This window comes from Rhipicephalus microplus, unplaced genomic scaffold (assembly GCF_043290135.1).
Source record: "Rhipicephalus microplus isolate Deutch F79 unplaced genomic scaffold, USDA_Rmic scaffold_14, whole genome shotgun sequence".
Lineage (NCBI taxonomy): Eukaryota > Metazoa > Arthropoda > Arachnida > Ixodida > Ixodidae > Rhipicephalus > Rhipicephalus microplus.
This window is the reverse complement of record NW_027464587.1, coordinates 25,226,707-25,252,535: the sequence shown is the minus strand read 5'-3', so window position 1 is coordinate 25,252,535 and position 25,829 is coordinate 25,226,707.

Here is a 25,829-nt window from a genome sequence, read left to right as displayed (position 1 = left end):
TACTCTTTTCGGAATGCGCACGCGCATACTCGTTTTTGAATAGGCACGTGCATACTCGTTTTTGAATGCGCACACGCATACTCGTTTTTGAATGCACACGCGCACACACGTTTTTGAATAGGCACGCGCATACTCGTTTTGAATGCGCACGCGCATACTCGTTTTTGAATGCACACGCGCATACTCGGTTTTGAAGGCGCACACGCATACTCGTATTTGAATGCGCACGCGCATATGCGTTTTTGAACAGGCACCCGCGTACTCGTTTTTGAATGCACACGCGCATACTCGTTTTTGAACGCCCACACGCATACTCGTTTTTGAATGCACACGCGCATACTCGTTTTGGAATTGGCACGTGCGTACTCGTTTTTGAATGCGCACGCGCATACTCGTTTTTGAATGCGCACGCGTATACTTGTTTTGAATGCACACGCGCATACTCGTTTTTGAATAGGCGCGCGCGTACTCGTTTTTGAATGCGCACGCGTATACTCTTTTCGGAATGCGCACGCGCATACTCGTTTTTGAATAGGCACGTGCATACTCGTTTTTGAATGCGCACACGCATACTCGTTTTTGAATGCACACGCGCACACACGTTTTTGAATAGGCACGCGCATACTCGTTTTTGAATGCGCACACGCATACTCGTTTTTGAATGCACACGCGCACACACGTTTTTGAATGCGCACGCGCGTACTCGTTTTTGAATGCACACGCGCGTACTCGTTTTTGAATGCACACGCGCATACTCGTTTTGGAATAGGCACGTGTGTACTCGTTTTTGAATAGGCACGCGCGTAATCGTTTCGAAATAGGCACGCGCATACTCGTTTTGGAATGCGCACACCCATACTCGTTTTTGAATAGGCACGCGCGTACTGGTTTTTGAATGCGCACGCACGTACTGGTTTTTGAATGCACACGCGCATACTCGTTTTGGAATAGGCACGTGCATACTCGTTTTTGAAAGCGCACGCGCATACTCGTTTTTGAATGCACACGCGCATACTCGTTTTGGAATACGCTCGCACATACTCGTTTTGGAATGCGCACGCGCGTACTCGTTTTTGAATGCGCACGCGCGTACTCGTTTTTGAATGCGCACGCGCATACTCGTTTTGGAATAGGCACGTGTGTACTCGTTTTTGAATAGGCACGCGCGTACTCGTTTTTGAATGCGCACGCGCATACTCGTTTTTGAATGCACACGCGCATACTCGTTTTTGAAGGCTCACACGCATACTCGTATTTCAATGCACACGCGCATACTCGTTTTGGAATAGGCACGTGCATACTCGTTTTTGAATGCGCACGCGCATATGCGTTTTTGAACAGGCACACGCGTACTCGTTTTTGAATGCGCACACGCATACTCGTATTTGAATGCACACGCGCATACGCGTTTTGGAATAGGCACGTGCATGCTCATTTTTGAATGCGCACGCGCATACGCGTTTTTGAACAGGCACACGCGCACTCGTTTTTGAATGCGCACGCGTATACTCGTTTTGAATGCGCACGCGCATACTCGTTTTTCAATGCACACGCGCATACTCGTTTTTGAAGGCGCACACGCATACTCGTATTTGAATGCACACGCGCATACTCGTTTTGGAATAGGCACGTGCATACTGGTTTTTGAATGCGCACGCGCATATGCGTTTTTGAACAGGCACCCGCGTACTCGTTTTTGAATGCGCACGCGCATACTCGTTTTTGAACGCCCACACGCATACTCGTTTTTGAATGCACACGCGCATACTCGTTTTGGAATTGGCACGTGCGTACTCGTTTTTGAATGCGCACGCGCATACTCGTTTTTGAATAGGCACGCGCGTACTCGTTTTTGAATGCGCACGCGCATACTTGTTTTTGAATGCACACGCGCATACTCGTTTTGGATTAGTACACGCATACTAGTTTTTGAATGCGCACACGCATACTTGTATTTGAATGCCAACGCCCATACGCGTTTTGGAATAGGCACGTGCATGCTCATTTTTGAATGCGCACGCGCATACGCGTTTTTGAACAGGCACACGCGTACTCGTTTTTGACTGCGCACGCGCATACTTGTTTTTGAATGCACACGCGCATACTCGTTTCGGAATACGCACGCGCTTTCTCGTTTTGGAATTCGCACGCGCATACTAGTTTTTGAATGCGCACGCGCGTACTCGTTTTTGAATGCGCACGCGCATACCCGTTTTAGAATAGGCACGTGCGTACTCGTTTTTGAATGCGCACGCGCATACTCGTTTTTGAATAGGCACGCGCGTACTTGTTTTTGAATGCGCACGCTCATACTCGTTTTTGAATGCACACGCGCGTACTCGTTTTGGAATAGGCACGCGCATACTCGTTTTTGAATAAGCACGCGCCTACTCGTTTTTGAATGCGCACGCGCCTACGCGTTTTTGAACATGCACACGCGTACTCGATTATGAATGCGCACGCGTATACTCGTTTTGAATGCGCACGCGCATACTCGTTTTTGAATAGGCACGCGAATACTCGTTTTTGAATGCGCACACGCATACTCGTTTTTGAATGCACACACGCACACACGTTTTTGAATGCGCACGCGCGTACTCGTTTTTGAATGCGCACGCGCGTACTCGTTTTTGAATGCGCACGCGCATACTCGTTTTGGAATAGGCACGTGTGTACTCGTTTTTGAATAGGCACGCGCGTACTCGTTTCGAAATAGGCACGCGCATACTTGTTCTGGAATGCGCACACCCATACTCGTTTTTGAATAGGCACGCGCGTTCTGGTTTTTGAATGCGCACGCGCGTACTGGTTTTTGAATGCACACGCGCATACTCGTTTTGGAATAGGCACGTGCATACTCGTTTTTGAAAGCGCACGCGCATACTCGTTTTTGAATGCACACGCGCATACTCGTTTTGGAATACGCTCGCACATACTCGTTTTTGAATGCGCACGCACGTACTCGTTTTTGAATGCGCATGCGCGTACTCGTTTTTGAATGCGCACGCGCATACTCGTTTTGGAATAGGCACGTGTGTACTCGTTTTTGAATAGGCACGCGCGTACTCGTTTTTGAATGCGCACGCGCATACTCCTTTTTGAATGCACACGCGCATACTCGTTTTTGAAGGCGCAAACGCATACTCGTATTTGAATGCACACGCGCATACTCGTTTTGGAATAGGCGCGTGCATACTCGTTTTTGAATGCGCACGCGCATATGCGTTTTTGAACAGGCACACGCGTACTCGTTTTTGAATGCGCACGCGCATACTCGTTTTTGAACGCCCACACGCATACTCGTTTTTGAATGCACACGCGCATACTCGTTTTGGAATTGGCACGTGCGTACTCGTTTTTGAATGCGCACGCGCATACTCGTTTTTGAATAGGCACGCGCGTACTCGTTTTTGAATGCGCACGCGCATACTTGTTTTTGAATGCACACGCACATACTCGTTTTGGAATAGGCACACGCATACTAGTTTTTGAATGCGCACACGCATACTCGTATTTGAATGCACACGCGCATACTGGTTTTGGAATAGGCACGTGCATACTCATTTTCGAATGCGCACGCGCATACGCGTTTTTGAACAGGCACACGCGTACTCGTTTTTGAATGCGCACGCGCATACTCGTTTTTGAATGCACACGCGCATACTCGTTTTGGAATAGGCACGCGCATACTCGTTTTTGAATGCGCACACGCATATCGTTTCTGAATGCACACGCGCATACTCGTATTTGAATGCACACGCGCATACTCGTTTTGGAATAGGCACGTGCGTACTCGTTTTTGAATGCACACGCGCATGCTCGTTTCGGAATACGCTCGCGCAAACTCGTTTTGGAATGCGCACGCGCATACTCGTTTTTTAATAGGCACGCGCGTACTCGTTTTTGAATGCACACGCGCGTACTCGTTTTGGAATGCGCACGCGCATACTCGTTTTTGAATAGGCACGCGCATACTCGTTTTTAATTGCACACGTGTATACTCGTTTTTGAATGCACACGCGCATACTCGTTTTCGAATAGGCACGCGCATACTCGTTTTTGAAAAGGCACGCGCGTACTCGTTTTTGAATGCGCACGCGCATACTTGTTTTTGAATGCACACGCGCATACTCGTTTCGGAATACGCATGCGCATACTCGTTTTGGAATTCGCACGCGCATACTAGTTTTTGAATGCTCACGCGCGTACTCATTTTTGAATGCGCACGCGCATACCCGTTTTGGAATAGGCACGTGCGTACTCGTTTCTGAATGCGCACGCGCATACTCGTTTTTGAATAGGCACGCGCGTACTCGTTTTTGAATGCGCACGCGCATACTCGTTTTTGAATGCACACGCGCGTACTCGTTTTGGAATAGGCACGCGCATACTCGTTTTTGAATAGGGACGCGCGTACTCGTTTTTGAATTCGCACGCGCATACGCGTTTTCGAACATGCACACGCGTACTCGTTTTTGAATGCGCACGCGTATACTCGTTTTGAATGCACACGCGCATACTCGTTTTTGAATAGGCGCGCGCGTACTCGTTTTTGAATGTGCACGCGTATACTCGTTTCGGAATGCGCACGCGCATACTCGTTTTCGAATAGGCACGCGCATACTCGTTTTTGAATGCGCACACGCATACTTGTTTTTGAATCCACACGCGCACACTCGTTTTGGAATGCGCACGGGCATACTCGTTTTTGAATAGGCACGCGCGTACTCGTTTTTGAATGCGCACGCGCATACTCGTTTTTGAATGCACACGCGTATACTCGTTTTGGAATAGGCACGTGCATACTCGTTTTTGTATGCGCACGCGCATACTCGTTTTTCAATGCACACGCGCATACTCGTTTTGGAATACGCTCGCGCATACTCGTTTTGGAATGCGCACGCGAATACTCGTTTTTGAATAGGCACGCGCGTACTTGTTTTTGAATGCGCACGCGCATACTCGTTTTTGAATGCACACGCGTGTACTCGTTTTGGAATTGGCACGCGCATACTCGTTTTTGAATAGGCACGCGCGTACTCGTTTTTGAATGCGCACGCGCTACGCGTTTTTGAACATGCACACGCGTACTCGTTTTTGAATGCGCACGCGTATACTCGTTTTGGAATGCGCACGCGCATACTCATTTTTGAATAGGCACAAGCATACTCGTTTTTGATTGCACACGTGTATACTCGTTTTTGAATGCACGCGCGCATACTCGTTTTCGAATAGGCAGGCGCATACTCGTTTTTAATTCCACACGCGCAAACTCGTTTTTGAATGCGCATGCGCATACTCATTTTGGAATAGGCACGTGTGTACTCGTTTTTAATAGGCACGCGCGTACTCGTTTTTGAATGCGCACGCGCATACTCGTTTTTGAATGCACACGCGCATACTCGTTTTGGAATAGGCACGCGCATACTCGTTTTTGAAGGCGCACACGCATACTCGTATTTGAATGCACACGCGCATACTCGTTTTAGAATAGGCATGTGCATACTCGTTTTTGAATGCGCACGCGCATATGCGTTTTTGAACAGGCACACGCGTACTCGTTTTTGAATGCGCACGCGCATACTCGTTTTTGAACGCCCACACGCATACTCGTTTTTGAATAGGCACGCGCGTACTCGTTTTTGAATGCTCACGCGCATACGCGTTTTTGAACAGGCACACGCGTACCCGTTTTTGACTGGGTACGCGTATACTCATTTTGAATGCGCACGCGCATACTTGTTTTTGAATGCACACGCGCATACTCGTTTCGGAATACGCACGCGCATACTCGTTTTGGAATAGGCACGCGCATACTCGTTTTTAAATAGGCACGCGCGTATTCGTTTTTGAATTCCCACACGCATACGCGTTTTTGAACATGCACACGCGTACTCGTTTTTGAATGCGCACGCGTATACTCGTTTTGAATGCACACGCGCATACTCGTTTTTGAATAGGCGCGCGCGTACTCGTTTTTGAATGCGCACGCGTATACTCGTTTCGGAATGCGCACGCGCATACTCGTTTTCGAATAGGCACGCGCATACTCGTTTTTGAATGCGCACACGCATACTCGTTTTTGAATCCACACGCGCGCACTCGTTTTGAAATGCGCACGGACATACTCGTTTTTGAATAGGCACGTGCGTACTCGTTTTTGAATGCGCACGCGCATACTCGTTTTTGAATGCACACGCGCATACTCGTTTTTAAATGCGCACGCGCATACTCGTTTTTGAATGCACACGCGCGTACTCATTTTGGAATAGGCACGCGCATACTCGTTTTTGAATAGGGACGCGCGTACTCGTTTTTGAAGTCGCACGCGCATACGCGTTTTTGAACATGCACACGCGTACTCGTTTTTGAATGCGCACGCGTATACTCGTTTTGAATGCACACGCGCATACTCGTTTTTGAATAGGCGCGCGCGTACTCGTTTTTGAATGTGCACGCGTATACTCGTTTCGGAATGCGCACGCGCATACTCGTTTACGAATAGGCACGCGCATACTCGTTTTTGAATGCGCACACGCATACTCGTTTTTGAATCCACACGCGCACACTCGTTTTAGAATGCGCACGGGCATACTCGTTTTTGAATAGGCACGCGCGTACTCGTTTTTGAATGCGCACGCGCATACTCGTTTTTGAATAGGCACGCGCATACTCGTTTTTAAGTGCACACGCGCATACTCGTTTCGAAATATGCACGCGCATACTCGTTATGGAATGCGCACGCGCATACTCGTTTTTGAATAGGCACGCGCGTACTCGTTTTTGAATGCGCACGCGCATACTCGTTTTTGAATGCACACGCGCATACTCGTTTTGGAATAGGCACGTGCATACTCGTTTTTGAATGCGCACGCGCATACTCGTTTTTGAATGCACACGCGCATACTCGTTTCAGGATACGCTCGCGCATATTCGTTTTGGAATGCGCACGCGCATACTCGTTTTTGAATGCGCACGCGCGTATTCGTTTTTGAATGTGCACGCGCATACTCGTTTTGGAATAGGCACGTGTGTACTCGTTTTTGAATAGGCACGCGCGTACTCGTTTTTGAATGCGCACGCGCATACTCGTTTTTGAATGCACACGCGCATACTCGTTTTGGAATAGGCACACGCGTACTAGTTTTTAAATGCGCACGCGCATACGCGTTTTTGAACAGGCACACGCGTACTCGTTTTTGAATGCGCACGCGTATACTCGTTTCGAATGCGCACGCGCATACTCGTTTTTGAATGCACACGCGAATACTCGTTTTGGAATAGGCACGCGCATACTCGTTTTTGAATGCGCGCACGCATACTCGTTTTTTAATGCACACGCGCATACTCGTATTTGAATGCGCACGCGCATACCCGTTTTGGAATAAGCACGTGCGTATTCGTTTTTGAATGCGCACGCGCATACTCGTTTTTGAATAGGCACGCGCGTACTCGTTTTTGAATGCGCATGCGCATACTCGTTTTTGAATGCACACGCGCGTACTCGTTTTGGAATAGGCACGCGCATACTCGTTTTTGAATAGGCACGCGCGTACTCGTTTTTGAATTCGCACGCGCATACGCGTTTTTGAACATGCACACGCGTACTCGTTTTTGAATGCGCACGCGCATACTCGTTTTTGAATGCACACGCGAATACTCGTTTTGGAATAGGCACGCGCATACTCGTTTTTGAATGCACACACGCATACTCGTTTTTGAATGCACACGCGCATACTCGTATTTGAATGCGCACGCGCATACTCGTTTTGGAATAGGCACGTGTGTGCTCGTTTTTGAATAGGCACGCGCGTACTCGTTTTTGAATGCGCACGCGCATACTCGTTTTGGAATGCAGACGCGCATACTCGTTTTGGAATAGGCACACGCATACTAGTTTTTGAATGCGCACGCACATACTCGTTTTTCAATGCACACGCGCATACTCGTTTTGGAATACGCTCGCGCATACTCGTTTTGGAATGCGCACGCGCATACTCGTTTTTGAATAGGCACGCGCGTACTCGTTTTTAAATGCGCACGCGCATACTCGTTTTTGAATGCACACGCGTGTACTCGTTTTGGAATTGGCACGCGCATACTCGTTTTTGAATAGGCACGCGCGTACTCGTTTTTGAATGCGCACGCGCTACGCGTTTTCGAACATGCACACGCGTACTCCTTTTTGAATGCGCACGCGTATACTCGTTTTGGAATGCGCACGCGCATACTCATTTTTGAATAGGCACAAGCATACTCGTTTTTGATTGCACACGTGTATACTCGTTTTTGAATGCACGCGCGCATACTCGTTTTCGAATAGGCAGGCGCATACTCGTTTTTAATTTCACACGCGCAAACTCGTTTTTGAATGCGCATGCGCATACTCATTTTGGAATAGGCACGTGTGTACTCGTTTTTGAATAGGCACGCGCGTACTCGTTTTTGGATGCGCACGCGCACACTCGTTTTGGAATGCGCACGGGCATACTCGTTTTTGAATAGGCACGCGCGTACTCGTTTTTGAATGCGCACGCGCATACTCGTTTTTGAATAGGCACGCGCATACTCGTTTTTAAGTGCACACGCGCATACTCGTTTCGAAATATGCACGCGCATACTCGTTATGGAATGCGCACGCGCATACTCGTTTTTGAATAGGCACGCGCGTACTCGTTTTTGAATGCGCACGCGCATACTCGTTTTTGAATGCACACGCGCATACTCGTTTTGGAATAGGCACGTGCATACTCGTTTTTGAATGCGCACGCGCATACTCGTTTTTGAATGCACACGCGCATACTCGTTTCAGAATACGCTCGCGCATATTCGTTTTGGAATGCGCACGCGCATACTCGTTTTTGAATGCGCACGCGCGTATTCGTTTTTGAATGTGCACGCGCATACTCGTTTTGGAATAGGCACGTGTGTACTCGTTTTTGAATAGGCACGCGCGTACTCGTTTTTGAATGCGCACGCGCATACTCGTTTTTGAATGCACACGCGCATACTCGTTTTGGAATAGGCACACGCGTACTAGTTTTTAAATGCGCACACGCATACGCGTTTTTGAACAGGCACACGCGTACTCGTTTTTGAATGCGCACGCGTATACTCGTTTCGAATGCGCACGCGCATACTCGTTTTTGAATGCACACGCGAATACTCGTTTTGGAATAGGCACGCGCATACTCGTTTTTGAATGCGCGCACGCATACTCGTTTTTGAATGCACACGCGCATACTCGTATTTGAATGCGCACGCGCATACTTGTTTTGGAATAAGCACGTGCGTATTCGTTTTTGAATGCGCACGCGCATACTCGTTTTTGAATAGGCACGCGCGTACTCGTTTTTGAATGCGCATGCGCATACTCGTTTTTGAATGCACACGCGCGTACTCGTTTTGGAATAGGCACGCGCATACTCGTTTTTGAATAGGCACGCGCGTACTCGTTTTTGAATTCGCACGCGCATACGCGTTTTTGAACATGCACACGCGTACTCGTTTTTGAATGCGCACGCGCATACTCGTTTTTGAATGCACACGCGAATACTCGTTTTGGAATAGGCACGCGCATACTCGTTTTTGAATGCGCACACGCATACTCGTTTTTGAATGCACACGCGCATACTCGTATTTGAATGCGCACGCGCATACTCGTTTTGGAATAGGCACGTGTGTGCTCGTTTTTGAATAGGCACGCGCGTACTCGTTTTTGAATGCGCACGCGCATACTCGTTTTGGAATGCAGACGCGCATACTCGTTTTGGAATAGGCACACGCATACTAGTTTTTGAATGCGCACGCACATACTCGTTTTTCAATGCACACGCGCATACTCGTTTTGGAATATGCTCGCGCATACTCGTTTTGGAATGCGCACGCGCATACTCGTTTTTGAATAGGCACGCGCGTACTCGTTTTTGAATGCGCACGCGCATACTCGTTTTTGAATGCACACGCGTGTACTCGTTTTGGAATTAGCACGCGCATACTCGTTTTTGAATAGGCACGCGCGTACTCGTTTTTGAATGCGCACGCGCTACGCGTTTTTGAACATGCACACGCGTACTCGTTTTTGAATGCGCACGCGTATACTCGTTTTGGAATGCGCACGCGCATACTCATTTTTGAATAGGCACAAGCATACTCGTTTTTGATTGCACACGTGTATACTCGTTTTTGAATGCACGCGCGCATACTCGTTTTCGAATAGGCAGGCGCATACTCGTTTTTAATTGCACACGCGCAAACTCGTTTTTGAATGCGCATGCGCATACTCATTTTGGAATAGGCACGTGTGTACTCGTTTTTGAATAGGCACGCGCGTACTCGTTTTTGAATGCGCACGCGCATACTCGTTTTTGAATGCACACGCGCATACTCGTTTTGGAATAGGCACGCGCATACTCGTTTTTGAAGGCGCACACGCATACTCGTATTTGAATGCACACGCGCATACTCGTTTTAGAATAGGCATGTGCATACTCGTTTTTGAATGCGCACGCGCATATGCGTTTTTGAACAGGCACACGCGTACTCGTTTTTGAATGCGCACGCGCATACTCGTTTTTGAACGCCCACACGCATACTCGTTTTTGAATGCACATGTGCATACTCGTTTTGGAATAGGCACGCGCGTACTCGTTTTTGAATGCTCACGCGCATACGCGTTTTTGAACAGGCACACGCGTACTCGTTTTTGACTGGGTACGCGTATACTCATTTTGAATGCGCACGCGCATACTTGTTTTTGAATGCACACGCGCATACTCGTTTCGGAATACGCACGCGCATACTCGTTTTGGAATAGGCACGCGCGTACTCGTTTTTGAATGCGCACGCGCATACTCGTTTTTGAATGCACACGCGCGTACTCGTTTTGGAATAGGCACGCGCATACTCGTTTTTACATAGGCACGCGCGTATTCGTTTTTTAATTCCCACACGCATACGCGTTTTTGAACATGCACACGCGTACTCGTTTTTGAATGCGCACGCGTATACTCGTTTTGAATGCACACGCGCATACTCGTTTTTGAATAGGCGCGCGCGTACTCGTTTTTGAATGCGCACGCGTATACTCGTTTCGGAATGCGCACGCGCATACTCGTTTTCGAATAGGCACGCGCATACTCGTTTTTGAATGCGCACACGCATACTCGTTTTTGAATCCACACGCGCGCACTCGTTTTGAAATGCGCACGGACATACTCGTTTTTGAATAGGCACGTGCGTACTCGTTTTTGAATGCGCACGCGCATACTCGTTTTTGAATGCACACGCGCATACTCGTTTTTGAATGCGCACGCGCATACTCGTTTTTGAATGCACACGCGCGTACTCGTTTTGGAATAGGCACGCGCATACTCGTTTTTGAATAGGGACGCGCGTACTCGTTTTTGAATTCGCACGCGCATACGCGTTTTTGAACATGCACACGCGTACTCGTTTTTGAATGCGCACGCGTATACTCGTTTTGAATGCACACGCGCATACTCGTTTTTGAATAGGCGCGCGCGTACTCGTTTTTGAATGTGCACGCGTATACTCGTTTCGGAATGCGCACGCGCATACTCGTTTTCGAATAGGCACGCGCATACTCGTTTTTGAATGCGCACACGCATACTCGTTTTTGAATCCACACGCGCACACTCGTTTTGGAATGCGCACGGGCATACTCGTTTTTGAATAGGCACGCGCGTACTCGTTTTTGAATGCGCACGCGCATACTCGTTTTTGAATAGGCACGCGCATACTCGTTTTTAAGTGCACACGCGCATACTCGTTTCGAAATATGCACGCGCATACTCGTTATGGAATGCGCACGCGCATACTCGTTTTTGAATAAACACGCGCGTACTCGTTTTTGAATGCGCACGCGAATACTCGTTTTTGAATGCACACGCGCATACTCGTTTTGGAATAGGCACGTGCATACTTGTTTTTGAATGCGCACGCGCATACTCGTTTTTGAATGCACACGCGCATACTCGTTTCAGAATACGCTCGCGCATATTCGTTTTGGAATGCGCACGCGCATACTCGTTTTTGAATGCGCACGCGCGTATTCGTTTTTGAATGCGCACGCGCATACTCGTTTTGGAATAGGCACGTGTGTACTCGTTTTTGAATAGGCACGCGCGTACTCGTTTTTGAATGCGCACGCGCATACTCGTTTTGGAATAGGCACACGCATACTAGTTTTTAAATGCGCACGCGCATACGCGTTTTTGAACAGGCACACGCGTACTCGTTTTTGAATGCGCACGCGTATACTCGTTTCGAATGCGCACGCGCATACTCGTTTTTGAATGCACACGCGAATACTCGTTTTGGAATAGGCACGCGCATACTCGTTTTTGAATGCGCGCACGCATACTCGTTTTTGAATGCACACGCGCATACTCGTATTTGAATGCGCACGCGCATACCCGTTTTGGAATAAGCACGTGCGTATTCGTTTTTGAATGCGCACGCGCATACTCGTTTTTGAATAGGCACGCGCGTACTCGTTTTTGAATGCGCATGCGCATACTCGTTTTTGAATGCACACGCGCGTACTCGTTTTGGAATAGGCACGCGCGTACTCGTTTTTGAATTCGCACGCGCATACGCGTTTTTGAACATGCACACGCGTACTCGTTTTTGAATGCGCACGCGTATACTCGTTTCGAATGCGAACGCGCATACTCGTTTTTGAATGCACACGCGAATACTCGTTTTGGAATAGGCACGCGCATACTCGTTTTTGAATGCGCACACGCATACTCGTTTTTGAATGCGCACGCGCGTACTCGTTTTTGAATGCGCATGCGCATACTCGTTTTTGAATGCACACGCGCATACTCGTATTTGAATGCGCACGCGCATACTCGTTTTGGAATAGGCACGTGTGTACTCGTTTTTGAATAGGCACGCGCGTACTCGGTTTTGAATGCGCACGCGCATACTCGTTTTTGAATACACACGCGCATACTCGTTTTGGAATAGGCACACGCATACGCGTTTTTGAACAGGCACACGCATATTCGTTTTTGAATGCGCACGCGTATACTCGTTTCGAATGCGCACGCGCATACTCGTTTTTGAATGCACACGCGAATACTCGTTTTGGAATAGGCACGAGTATACTCGTTTTTGAATGCGCACACGCATACTCGTTTCGGAATACGCTCGCACATACTCGTTTTTGAATGCGCACGCGCGTACTCGTTTTTGAATGCGCATGCGCATACTCGTTTTGGAATAGGCACGTGTGTACTCGTTTTTGAATAGGCACGCGCGTACTCGTTTTTGAATGCGCACGCGCATACTTGTTTTTGAATGCACACGCGCATACTCGTTTTGGAATAGGCACGCGCATACTCGTTTTTGAATGCGCACGCGCGTATTCGTTTTTGAATGCGCACGCACATACTCGTTTTGGAATAGGTACGTGTGTACTCGTTTTTGAATAGGCACGCGCGTACTCGTTGTTGAATGCGCACGTGCATACTCGTTTTTGAATGCACACGCGCATACTCGTTTTGGAATAGGCACACGCATACTAGTTTTTGAATGCACACGCGCATACGCGTTTTTGAAGAGGCACACGCGTACTCGTTTTTGAATGCGCACGCGTATACTCGTTTCGAATGCGCACGCGCATACTCGTTTTTGAATGCACACGCGAATACTCGTTTTGGAATAGGCACGCGCATACTCGTTTTTGAATGCGCACACGCATACTCGTTTTTGAATGCACACGCGCATACTCGTATTTGAATGCGCACGCGCATACCCGTTTTGGAATAGGCACGTGCGTATTCGTTTTTGAATGCGCACGCGCATACTTGTTTTTGAATAGGCACGCGCGTACTCGTTTTTGAATGCGCCCGCGCATACTCGTTTTTGAATGCACACGCGCGTACTCGTTTTGGAATAGGCACGCGCATACTCGTTTTTGAATAGGCACGCGCGTACTCGTTTTTGAATTCGCACGCGCATACGCGTTTTTGAACATGCACACGCGTACTCGTTTTTGAATGCGCACGCGCATACTCGTTTTTGAATGCACACGCGAATACTCGTTTTGGAATAGGCACGCGCATACTCGTTTTTGAATGCGCACACGCATACTCGTTTTTGAATGCACACGCGCATACTCGTATTTGAATGCGCCCGCGCATACTCGTTTTGGAATAGGCACGTGTGTGCTCGTTTTTGAATAGGCACGCGCGTACTCGTTTTTGAATGCGCACGCGCATACTCGTTTTTGAATGCAGACGCGCATACTCGTTTTGGAATAGGCACACGCATACTAGTTTTTGAATGCGCACGTGCATACGCGTTTTTGAACAGGCACACGCGTACTCGTTTTTGAATGCGCACGCGTATACTCGTTTCGAATGCGCACGCGCATACTCGTTTTGGAATAGGCACGTGTGTACTCGTTTTTGAATAGGCACGCGCGTACTCGTTTTTGAATGCGCACGCGCATACTCGTTTTTGAATGCACACGCGCATACTCGTTTTGGAATAGGCACACGCATACTAGTTTTTGAATGCGCACGTGCATACGCGTTTTTGAACAGGCACACGCGTACTCGTTTTTGAATGCGCACGCGTATACTCGTTTCGAATGCGCACGCGCATACTCGTTTTTGAATGCACACGCGAATACTCGTTTTGGAATAGGCACGCGCATACTCGTTTTTGAATGCGCACACCCATACTCGTTTCGGAGTACGCTCGCACATACTCGTTTTTGAATGCGCACGCGCGTACTCGTTTTTGAATGCGCATGCGCATACTCGTTTTGGAATAGGCACGTGTGTACTCGTTTTTGAATAGGCACGCGCCTACTCGTTTTTGAATGCGCACGCGCATACTCGTTTTGGAATAGGCACGCGCATACTCGTTTTTGAATGCGCACGCGAGTATTCGTTTTTGAATGCGCACGCGCATACTCGTTTTGGAATAGGCACGTGTGTACTCGTTTTTGAATAGGCACGCGCGTACTCGTTTTTGAATGCGCACGCGCATACTCGTTTTTGAATGCACACGCGCATACTCGTTTTGGAATAGGCACACGCATACTAGTTTTTGAATGCGCACGCGCATACGCGTTTTTGAACAGGCACACGCGTACTCGTTTTTGAATGCGCACGCGTATACTCGTTTCGAATGCGCACGCGCATACTCGTTTTTGAATGCACACGCGAATACTCGTTTTGGAATAGGCACGCGCATACTCGTTTTTGAATGCGCACACGCATACTCGTTTTTGAATGCACACGCGCATACTCGTATTTGAATGCGCACGCGCATACCCGTTTAGGAATAGGCACGTGCGTATTCGTTTTTGAATGCGCACGCGCATACTCGTTTTTGAATAGGCACGCGCGTACTCGTTTTTGAATGCGCACGCGCATACTCGTTTTTGAATGCGCACGCGCGTACTCGTTTTGGAATAGGCACGCGCATACTCGTTTTTGAATAGGCACGCGCATCTCGTTTTTGAATGCGCACGCGTATACTCGTTTCGAATGCGCACGCGCATACTCGTTTTTGAATGCACACGCGAATACTCGTTTTGGAATAGGCACGCGCATACTCGTTTTTGAATGCGCACACGCATACTCGTTTCGGAATACACTCACACATACTCGTTTTTGAATGCGCACGCGCGTACTCGTTTTTGAATCCGCATGCGCATACTCGTTTTGGAATAGGCACGTGTGTACTCGTTTTTGAATAGGCACGCGCGTACTCGTTTTTGAATGCGCACGCGCATACTCGTTTTTGAATGCACACGCGCGTACTCGTTTTGGAATAGGCACGCACATACTCGTTTTTGAATAGGGACGCGCGTACTCGTTTTTGAATTCGCACGCGCATACGCGTTTTTGAACATGCACACGCGTACTCGTTTTTGAATGCGCACGCGTATACTCGTTTTGAATGCACACGCGCATACTCGTTTTTTAATTGGCGCGCGCGTACTCGTTTTTGAATGTGCACGCGTATACTCATTTCGGAATGCGCACGCGCATACTCGTTTTCGAATAGGCACGCGCATACTCGTTTTTGAATGCGCACACGCATACTCGTTTTTGAATCCACACGCGCACACTCGTTTTGGAATGCGCACGGGCATACTCGTTTTTGAATAGGCACGCGCGTACTCGTTTTTGAATGCGCACGCGCATACTCGTTTTTGAATGCACACGCGTATACTCGTTTTGGAATAGGCACGTGCATACTCGTTTTTGTATGCGCACGCGCATACTCGTTTTTCAATGCACACGCGCATACTCGTTTTGGAATACGCTCGCGCATACTCGTTTTGGAATGCCCACGCGCATACTGGTTGTTGAATAGACACGCGCGTACTCGTTTTTGAATGCGCACGCGCATACTCGCTTTTGAATGCACACGCGTGTACTCGTTTTGGAATTGGCACGCGCATACTCGTTTTTGAATAGGCACGCGCGTACTCGTTTTTGAATGCGCACGCGCTACGCGTTTTTGAACATGCACACGCGTACTCGTTTTTGAATGCGCACGCGTATACTCGTTTTGGAATGCGCACGCGCATACTCATTTTTGAATAGGCACAAGCATACTCGTTTTTGCTTGCACACGTGTATACTCGTTTTTGAATGCACGCGCGCATACTCGTTTTCGAATAGGCAGGCGCATACTCGTTTTTAATTGCACACGCGCAAACTCGTTTTTGAATGCGCATGCGCATACTCGTTTTGGAATAGGCACGCGCGTACTCGTTTTTGAATGCGCACGCGCATACTCGTTTTGAAATGGGCACGCGCATACTCGTTTTTGAAGGCGCACACGCATACTCGTATTTGAATGCACACGCGCATACTCGTTTTAGAATAGGCATGTGCATACTCGTTTTTGAATGCGCACGCGCATATGCGTTTTTGAACAGGCACACGCGTACTCGTTTTTGAATGCGCACGCGCATACTCGTTTTTGAACGCCCACACCTATACTCGTTTTTGAATGCACATGTGCATACTCGTTTTGGAATAGGCACGCGCGTACTCGTTTTTGAATGCTCACGCGCATACGCGTTTTTGAACAGGCACACGCGTACTCGTTTTTGACTGGGTACGCGTATACTCATTTTGAGTGCGCACGCGCATACTTGTTTTTGAATGCACACGCGCATACTCGTTTCGGAATACCCACGCGCATACTCGTTTTGGAATAGGCACGCGCGTACTCGTTTTTGAATGCGCACGCGCATACTCGTTTTTGAATGCACACGCGCGTACTCGTTTTGGAATAGGCACGCGCATACTCGTTTTTAAATAGGCACGCGCGTATTCGTTTTTGAATTCCCACACGCATACGCGTTTTTGAACATGCACACGCGTACTCGTTTTCGAATGCGCACGCGTATACTCGTTTTGAATGCACACGCGCATACTCGTTTTTGAATAGGCGCGCGCGTACTCGTTTTTGAATGCGCACGCGTATACTCGTTTCGGAATGCGCACGCGCATACTCGTTTTCGAATAGGCACGCGCATACTCGTTTTTGAATGCGCACACGCATACTCGTTTTTGAATCCACACGCGCACACTCGTTTTGAAATGCGCACGGACATACTCGTTTTTGAATAGGCACGCGCGTACTCGTTTTTGAATGCGCACGCGCATACTCGTTTTTGAATGCACACGCGCGTACTCGTTTTGGAATAGGCACGCGCATACTCGTTTTTGAATAGGCACGCGCGTACTCGTTTTTGAATTCGCACGCGCATACGCGTTTTTGAACATGCACACGCGTACTCGTTTTTGAATGCACACGCGTATACTCGTTTTGAATGCACACGCGCATACTCGTTTTTGAATAGGCGCGCGCGTACTCGTTTTTGAATGTGCACGCGTATACTCGTTTCGGAATGCGCACGCGCATACTCCTTTTCGAATAGGCACGCGCATACTCGTTTTTGAATGCGCACACGCATACTCGTTTTTGAATCCACACGCGCGTACTCGTTTTTGAATGCGCACGCGCATACTCGTTTTTGAATGCACACGCGTATACTCGTTTTGGAATAGGCACGTGCATACTCGTTTTTGTATGCGCACGCGCATACTCGTTTTTCAATGCACACGCGCATACTCGTTTTGGAATACGCTCGCGCATACTCGTTTTGGAATGCGCACGCGCATACTCGTTTTTGAATAGGCACGCGCGTACTCGTTTTTGAATGCGCACGCGCATACTCGTTTTTGAATGCACACGCGTGTACTCGTTTTGGAATTGGCACGCGCATACTCGTTTTTGAATAGGCACGCGCGTACTCGTTTTTGAATGCGCACGCGCTACGCGTTTTTGAACATGCACACGCGTACTCGTTTTTGAATACGCACGCGTATACTCGTTTTGGAATGCGCACGCGCATACTCATTTTTGAATAGGCACAAGCATACTCGTTTTTGATTGCACACGTGTATACTCGTTTTTGAATGCACACGCGCATACTCGTTTTCGAATAGGCAGGCGCATACTCGTTTTTAAATGCACACGCGCAAACTCGTTTCGAAATAGGCACGCGCATACTCGTTTTGGAATGCACACACCCATACTCGTTTTTGAATAGGCACGGTGGTGGTGAAAAACATTTATTTACAAAAGAGAGGTGTAGGACCTCTGTAGAGGCCCCTACAGACTAGGTGGAGTCTCTATTCCGGGACCCCATTGGTTAAAGCCGCCGTCTTGGCTCTCTGGACCAAGGCCTGCTGGGCTTGAATAGGCACGCGCGTACTCGTTTTTGAATGCGCACGCGCATACTCGTTTTTGAATGCACAGGCGCATACTCGTTTTGGAATAGGCACGTGCATACTCGTTTTTGAATGCGCACGCGCAAACTCGTTTTTGAATGCACACGCGCGTACTCGTTTTGGAATAGGCACGCGCATACTCGTTTTTGAATGCGCACGCGCGTATTCGTTTTTGAATGCGCACGCGTACTCGTTTTTGAATGCGCACGCGTATACTCGTTTCGAATGCGCACGCGCATACTCGTTTTTGAATGCACACGCGAATACTCGTTTTGGAATAGGCACGCGCATACTCGTTTTTGAATGCGCACACGCATACTCGTTTTTGAATGCACACGCGCATACTCGTATTTGAATGCGCACGCGCATACCCGTTTTGGAATAGGCACGTGCGTATTCGTTTTTGAATGCGCACGCGCATACTCGTTTTTGAATAGGCACGCGCGTACTCGTTTTTGAATGCGCACGCGCATACTCGTTTTTGAATGCACACGCGCGTACTCGTTTTGGAATAGGCACGCGCATACTCGTTTTGGAATAGGCACGCGCATACTCGTTTTTGAATGCGCACACGCATACTCGTTTCGGAATACGCTCGCACATACTCGTTTTTGAATGCGCACGCGCGTACTCGTTTTTGAATGCGCATGCGCATACTCGTTTTGGAACAGGCACGTGTGTACTCGTTTTTGAATAGGCACGCGCGTACTCGTTTTTGAATGCGCACGCGCATACTCGTTTTTGAATGCACACGCGCGTACTCGTTTTGGAATAGGCACGCGCATACTCGTTTTTGAATAGGGACGCGCGTACTCGTTTTTGAATTCGCACGCGCATACGGGTTTTTGAACATGCACACGCGTACTCGTTTTTGTATGCGCACGCGTATACTCGTTTTGAATGCACACGCGCATACTCGTTTTTGAATAGGCGCGCGCGTACTCGTTTTTGAATGTGCACGCGTATACTCGTTTCGGAATGCGCACGCGCATACTCGTTTTCGAATAGGCACGCGCATACTCGTTTTTGAATGCGCACACGCATACTCGTTTTTGAATCCACACGCGCACACTCGTTTTGGAATGCGCACGGGCATACTCGTTTTTGAATCCACACGCGCACACTCGTTTTGGAATGCGCACGGGCATACTGTTTTTGAATAGGCACGCGCGTACTCGTTTTTGAATGCGCACGCGCATACTCGTTTTTGAATGCACACGCGTATACTCGTTTTGGAATAGGCACGTGCATACTCGTTTTTGTATGCGCACGCGCATACTCGTTTTTCAATGCACACGCGCATACTCGTTTTGGAATACGCTCGCGCATACTCGTTTTGGAATGCGCACGCGCATACTCGTTTTTGAATAGACACGCGCGTACTCGTTTTTGAATGCGCACGCGCATACTCGTTTTTGAATGCACACGCGTGTACTCGTTTTGGAATTGGCACGCGCATACTCGTTTTTGAATAGGCACGCGCGTACTCGTTTTTGAATGCGCACGCGCTACGCGTTTTTGAAGATGCACGCGCGTACTCGTTTTTGAATGCGCACGCGTATACTCGTTTTGGAATGCGCACGCGCATACTCATTTTTGAATAGGCACAAGCATACTCGTTTTTGATTGCACACGTGTATACTCGTTTTTGAATGCACGCGCGCATACTCGTTTTCGAATAGGCAGGCGCATACTCGTTTTTAATTGCACACGCGCAAACTCGTTTTTGAATGCGCATGCGCATACTCGTTTTGGAATAGGCACGTGTGTACTCGTTTTTGAATAGGCACGCGCGTACTCGTTTTTGAATGCGCACGCGCATACTCGTTTTTGAATGCACACGCGCATACTCGTTTTTGAATGGGCACGCGCATACTCGTTTTTGAAGGCGCACACGCATACTCGTATTTGAATGCACACGCGCATACTCGTTTTAGAATAGGCATGTGCATACACGTTTTTGAATGCGCACGCGCATATGCGTTTTTGAACAGGCACACGCGTACTCGTTTTTGAATGCGCACGCGCATACTCGTTTTTGAACGCCCACACGCATACTCGTTTTTGAATGCACATGTGCATACTCGTTTTGGAATAGGCACGCGCGTACTCGTTTTTGAATGCTCACGCGCATACGCGTTTTTGAACAGGCACACGCGTACTCGTTTTTGACTGGGTACGCGTATACTCATTTTGAATGCGCACGCGCATACTTGTTTTTGAATGCACACGCGCATACTCGTTTCGGAATACGCACGCGCATACTAGTTTTGGAATAGGCACGCGCGTACTCGTTTTTGAATGCGCACGCGCATACTCGTTTTTGAATGCACACGCGCGTACTCGTTTTGGAATAGGCACGCGCATACTCGTTTTTAAATAGGCACGTGCGTATTCGTTTTTGAATTCCCACACGCATACGCGTTTTTGAACATGCACACGCGTACTCGTTTTCGAATGCGCACGCGTATACTCGTTTTGAATGCACACGCGCATACTCGTTTTTGAATAGGCGCGCGCGTACTCGTTTTTGAATGCGCACGCGTATACTCGTTTCGGAATGCGCACGCGCATACTCGTTTTCGAATAGGCACGCGCATACTCGTTTTTGAATGCGCACACGCATACTCGTTTTTGAATCCACACGCGCACACTCGTTTTGAAATGCGCACGGACATACTCGTTTTTGAATAGGCACGCGCGTACTCGTTTTTCAATGCGCACGCGCATACTTGTTTTTGAATGCACACGCGCGTACTCGTTTTGGAATAGGCACGCGCATACTCGTTTTTGAATAGGGACGCGCGTACTCGTTTTTGAATTTGCACGCGCATACGCGTTTTTGAACATGCACACGCGTACTCGTTTTTGAATGCGCACGCGTATACTCGTTTTGAATGCACACGCGCATACTCGTTTTTGAATAGGCGCGCGCGTACTCGTTTTTGAATGTGCACGCGTATACTCGTTTCGGAATGCGCACGCGCATACTCGTTTTCGAATAGGCACGCGCATACTCGTTTTTGAATGCGCACACGCATACTCGTTTTTGAATCCACACGCGCACACTCGTTTTGGAATGCGCACGGGCATACTCGTTTTTGAATGCACACGCGTATACTCGTTTTGGAATAGGCACGTGCATACTCGTTTTTGTATGCGCACGCGCATACTCGTTTTTCAATGCACACGCGCATACTCGTTTTGGAATAGGCTCGCGCATACTCGTTTTGGAATGCGCACGCGCATACTCGTTTTTGAATAGGCACGCGCGTACTCGTTTTTGAATGCGCACGCGCATACTCGTTTTTCAATGCACACGCGTGTACTCGTTTTGGAATTTGCACGCGCATTCTCGTTTTTGAATAGGCACGCGCGTACTCGTTTTTGAATGCGCACGCGCGACGCGTTTTTTAACATGCACACGCGTACTCGTTTTTGAATACGCACGCGTATACTCGTTTTGGAATGCGCACGCGCATACTCATTTTTGAATAGGCACAAGCATACTCGTTTTTGATTGCACACGTGTATACTCGTTTTTGAATGCACACGCGCATACTCGTTTTCGAATAGGCACGCGCATACTCGTTTTTAAATGCACACGCGCAAACTCGTTTCGAAATAGGCACACGCTTACTCGTTTTTGAATCCACGCGCGCACACTCGTTTTGGAATGCGCACGGGCATACTCGTTTTTGAATAGGCACGCGCGTACTCGTTTTTGAATGCGCATGCGCATACTCGTTTTTGAATGCACACGCGTATACTCGTTTTGGAATAGGCACGTGCATACTCGTTTTTGTATGCGCACACCCATACTCGTTTTTGAATAGGCACGCGCGTACTCGTTTTTGAATGCGCACGCGCATACTCGTTTTTGAATGCACAGGCGCATACTCGTTTTGGAATAGGCAAGTGCATACTCGTTTTTGAATGCGCACGCGCAAACTCGTTTTTGAATGCACACGCGCATACTCGTTTCGGAATACGCTCGCACATACTCGTTTTTGAATGCGCACGCGCGTACTCGTTTTTGAATGCGCATGCGCATACTCGTTTTGGAATAGGCACGTGTGTACTCGTTTTTGAATAGGCACGCGCGTACTCGTTTTTGAATGCGCACGCGCATACTCATTTTTGAATGCACACGCGCATACTCGTTTTGGAATAGGCACGCGCATACTCGTTTTTGAAGGCGCACACGCATACTCGTATATGAATGCACACGCGCATACTCGTTTTAGAATAGGCACGTGCATACTCTTTTTTGAATGTGCACGCGCATATGCGTTTTTGAACAGGCACACGCGTACTCGTTTTTGAATGCGCACGCGCATACTCGTTTTTGAACGCCCACACGCATACTCGTTTTTGAATGCACATGCGCATACTCGTTTTGGAATAGGCACGCGCATACTCGTTTTGGAATAGGCACGCGCGTACTCGTTTTTGAATGCGCACGCGCATACTCGTTTTTGAATGCACACGCGCGTACTCGTTTTGGAATAGGCACGCGCATACTCGTTTTTAAATAGGCACGCGCGTATTCGTTTTTGAATTCCCACACGCATACGCGTTTTTGAACATGCACACGCGTACTCGTTTTTGAATGCGCACGCGTATACTCGTTTTGAATGCACACGCGCATACTCGTTTTTGAATAGGCGCGCGCGTACTCGTTTTTGAATGCGCACGCGTATACTCGTTTCGGAATGCGCACGCGCATACTCGTTTTCGAATAGGCACGCGCATACTCGTTTTTGAATGCGCACACGCATACTCGTTTTTGAATCCACACGCGCACACTCGTTTTGAAATGCGCACGGACATACTCGTTTTCGAATAGGCACGCGCGTACTCGTTTTTGAGTGCGCACGCGCATACTAGTTTTTGAATGCACACGCGCATACTCGTTTTGGAATAGGCACGTGCATACTCGTTTTTGAATGCGCACGCACATACTCGTTTTTGAATGCACACGCGCATACTCGTTTTAGAATACGCTCGCGCATACTCCTTTTGGAATGCGCACGCGCATACTCGTTTTTGAATAGGCACGCGCGTACTCGTTTTTGAATGCGCACGCGCATACTCGTGTTTGAATGCACACGCGCGTACTCGTTTTGGAATTGGCACGCGCTTACTCGTTTTTGAATAGGCACGCGCGTACTCGTTTTTGAATGCGCACGCGCATACGCGTTTTTGAACATGCACACGCGTACTCGTTTTTGAATGCGCACGCGTATACTCGTTTTGGAATGCGCACGCGCATACTCGTTTTTGAATAGGCACAAGCATACTCGTTTTTGATTGCACACGTGTATACTCGTTTTTGAATGCACACGCGCATACTCGTTTTCGAATAGGCACGCGCATACTCGTTTTTAAATGCACACGCGCATACTCGTTTCGAAATATGCACGCGCATACTCGTTTTGGAATGCGCACGCGCATACTCGTTTTTCAATAGGCACGCGCGTACTCGTTTTTGAATGCGCACGCGCATACTCGTTTTTGAATGCACACGCGCATACTCGTTTTGGAATAGGCACGTGCATACTCGTTTTTCAATGCGCACGCGCATACTCGTTTTTGAATGCACACGCGCATACTCGTTTCGGAATACGCTCGCGCGTATTCGTTTTTGAATGCTCACGCGCATACTCGTTTTGGAATAGGCACGTGTGTACTCGTTTTTGAATAGGCACGCGCGTACTCGTTTTCGAATGCGCACGCGCATACTCGTTTTTGAATGCACACGCGCATACTCGTTTTGGAATAGGCACACGCATACTAGTTTTTAAATGCGCACGCGCATACGCGTTTTTGAACAGGCACACGCGTACTCGTTTTTGAATGCGCACGCGTATACTCGTTTCGAATGCGCACGCGCATACTCGTTTTTGAATGCACACGCGAATACTCGTTTTGGAATAGGCACGCGCATACTCGTTTTTGAATGCGCACACGCATACTCGTTTTTGAATGCACACGCGCATACTCGTATTTGAATGCGCACGCGCATACCCGTTTTGGAATAGGCACGTGCGTATTCGTTTTTGAATGCGTGCGCGCATACTCGTTTTTGAATAGGCACGCGCGTACTCGTTTTTGAATGCGCACGCGCATACTCGTTTTTGAATGCACACGCGCGTACTCGTTTTGGAATAGGCACGCGCATACTCGTTTTTGAATAGGCACGCGCGTACTCGTTTTTGAATTCGCACGCGCATACGCGTTTTTGAACATGCACACGCGCATACTCGTTTTAGAATAGGCACGTGCATACTCTTTTTTGAATGCGCACGCGCATATGCGTTTTTGAACAGGCACACGCGTACTCGTTTTTGAATGCGCACGCGCATACTCGTTTTTGAACGCCCACACGCATACTCGTTTTTGAATGCACATGCGCATACTCATTTTGGAATAGGCACGCGCGTACTCGTTTTTGAATGCTCACGCGCATACGCGTTTTTGAACAGGCACACGCGTACTCGTTTTTGACTGGGTACGCGTATACTCATTTTGAATGCACACGCGCATACTTGTTTTTGAATGCACACGCGAATACTCGTTTCGGAATACGCACGCGCATACTCGTTTTGGAATAGGCACGCGCGTACTCGTTTTTGAATGCGCACGCGCATACTCGTTTTTGAATGCACACGCGCGTACTCGTTTTGGAATAGGCACGCGCATACTCGTTTTTAAATAGGCACGCGCGTATTCGTTTTTGAATTCCCACACGCATACGCGTTTTTGAACATGCACACGCGTACTCGTTTTTGAATGCGCACGCGTATACTCGTTTTGAATGCACACGCGCATACTCGTTTTTGAATAGGCGCGCGCGTACTCGTTTTTGAATGCGCACGCGTATACTCGTTTCGGAATGCGCACGCGCATACTCGTTTTCGAGTAGGCACGCGCATACTCGTTTTTGAATGCGCACACGCATACTCGTTTTTGAATCCACACGCGCACACTCGTTTTGAAATGCGCACGGACATACTCGTT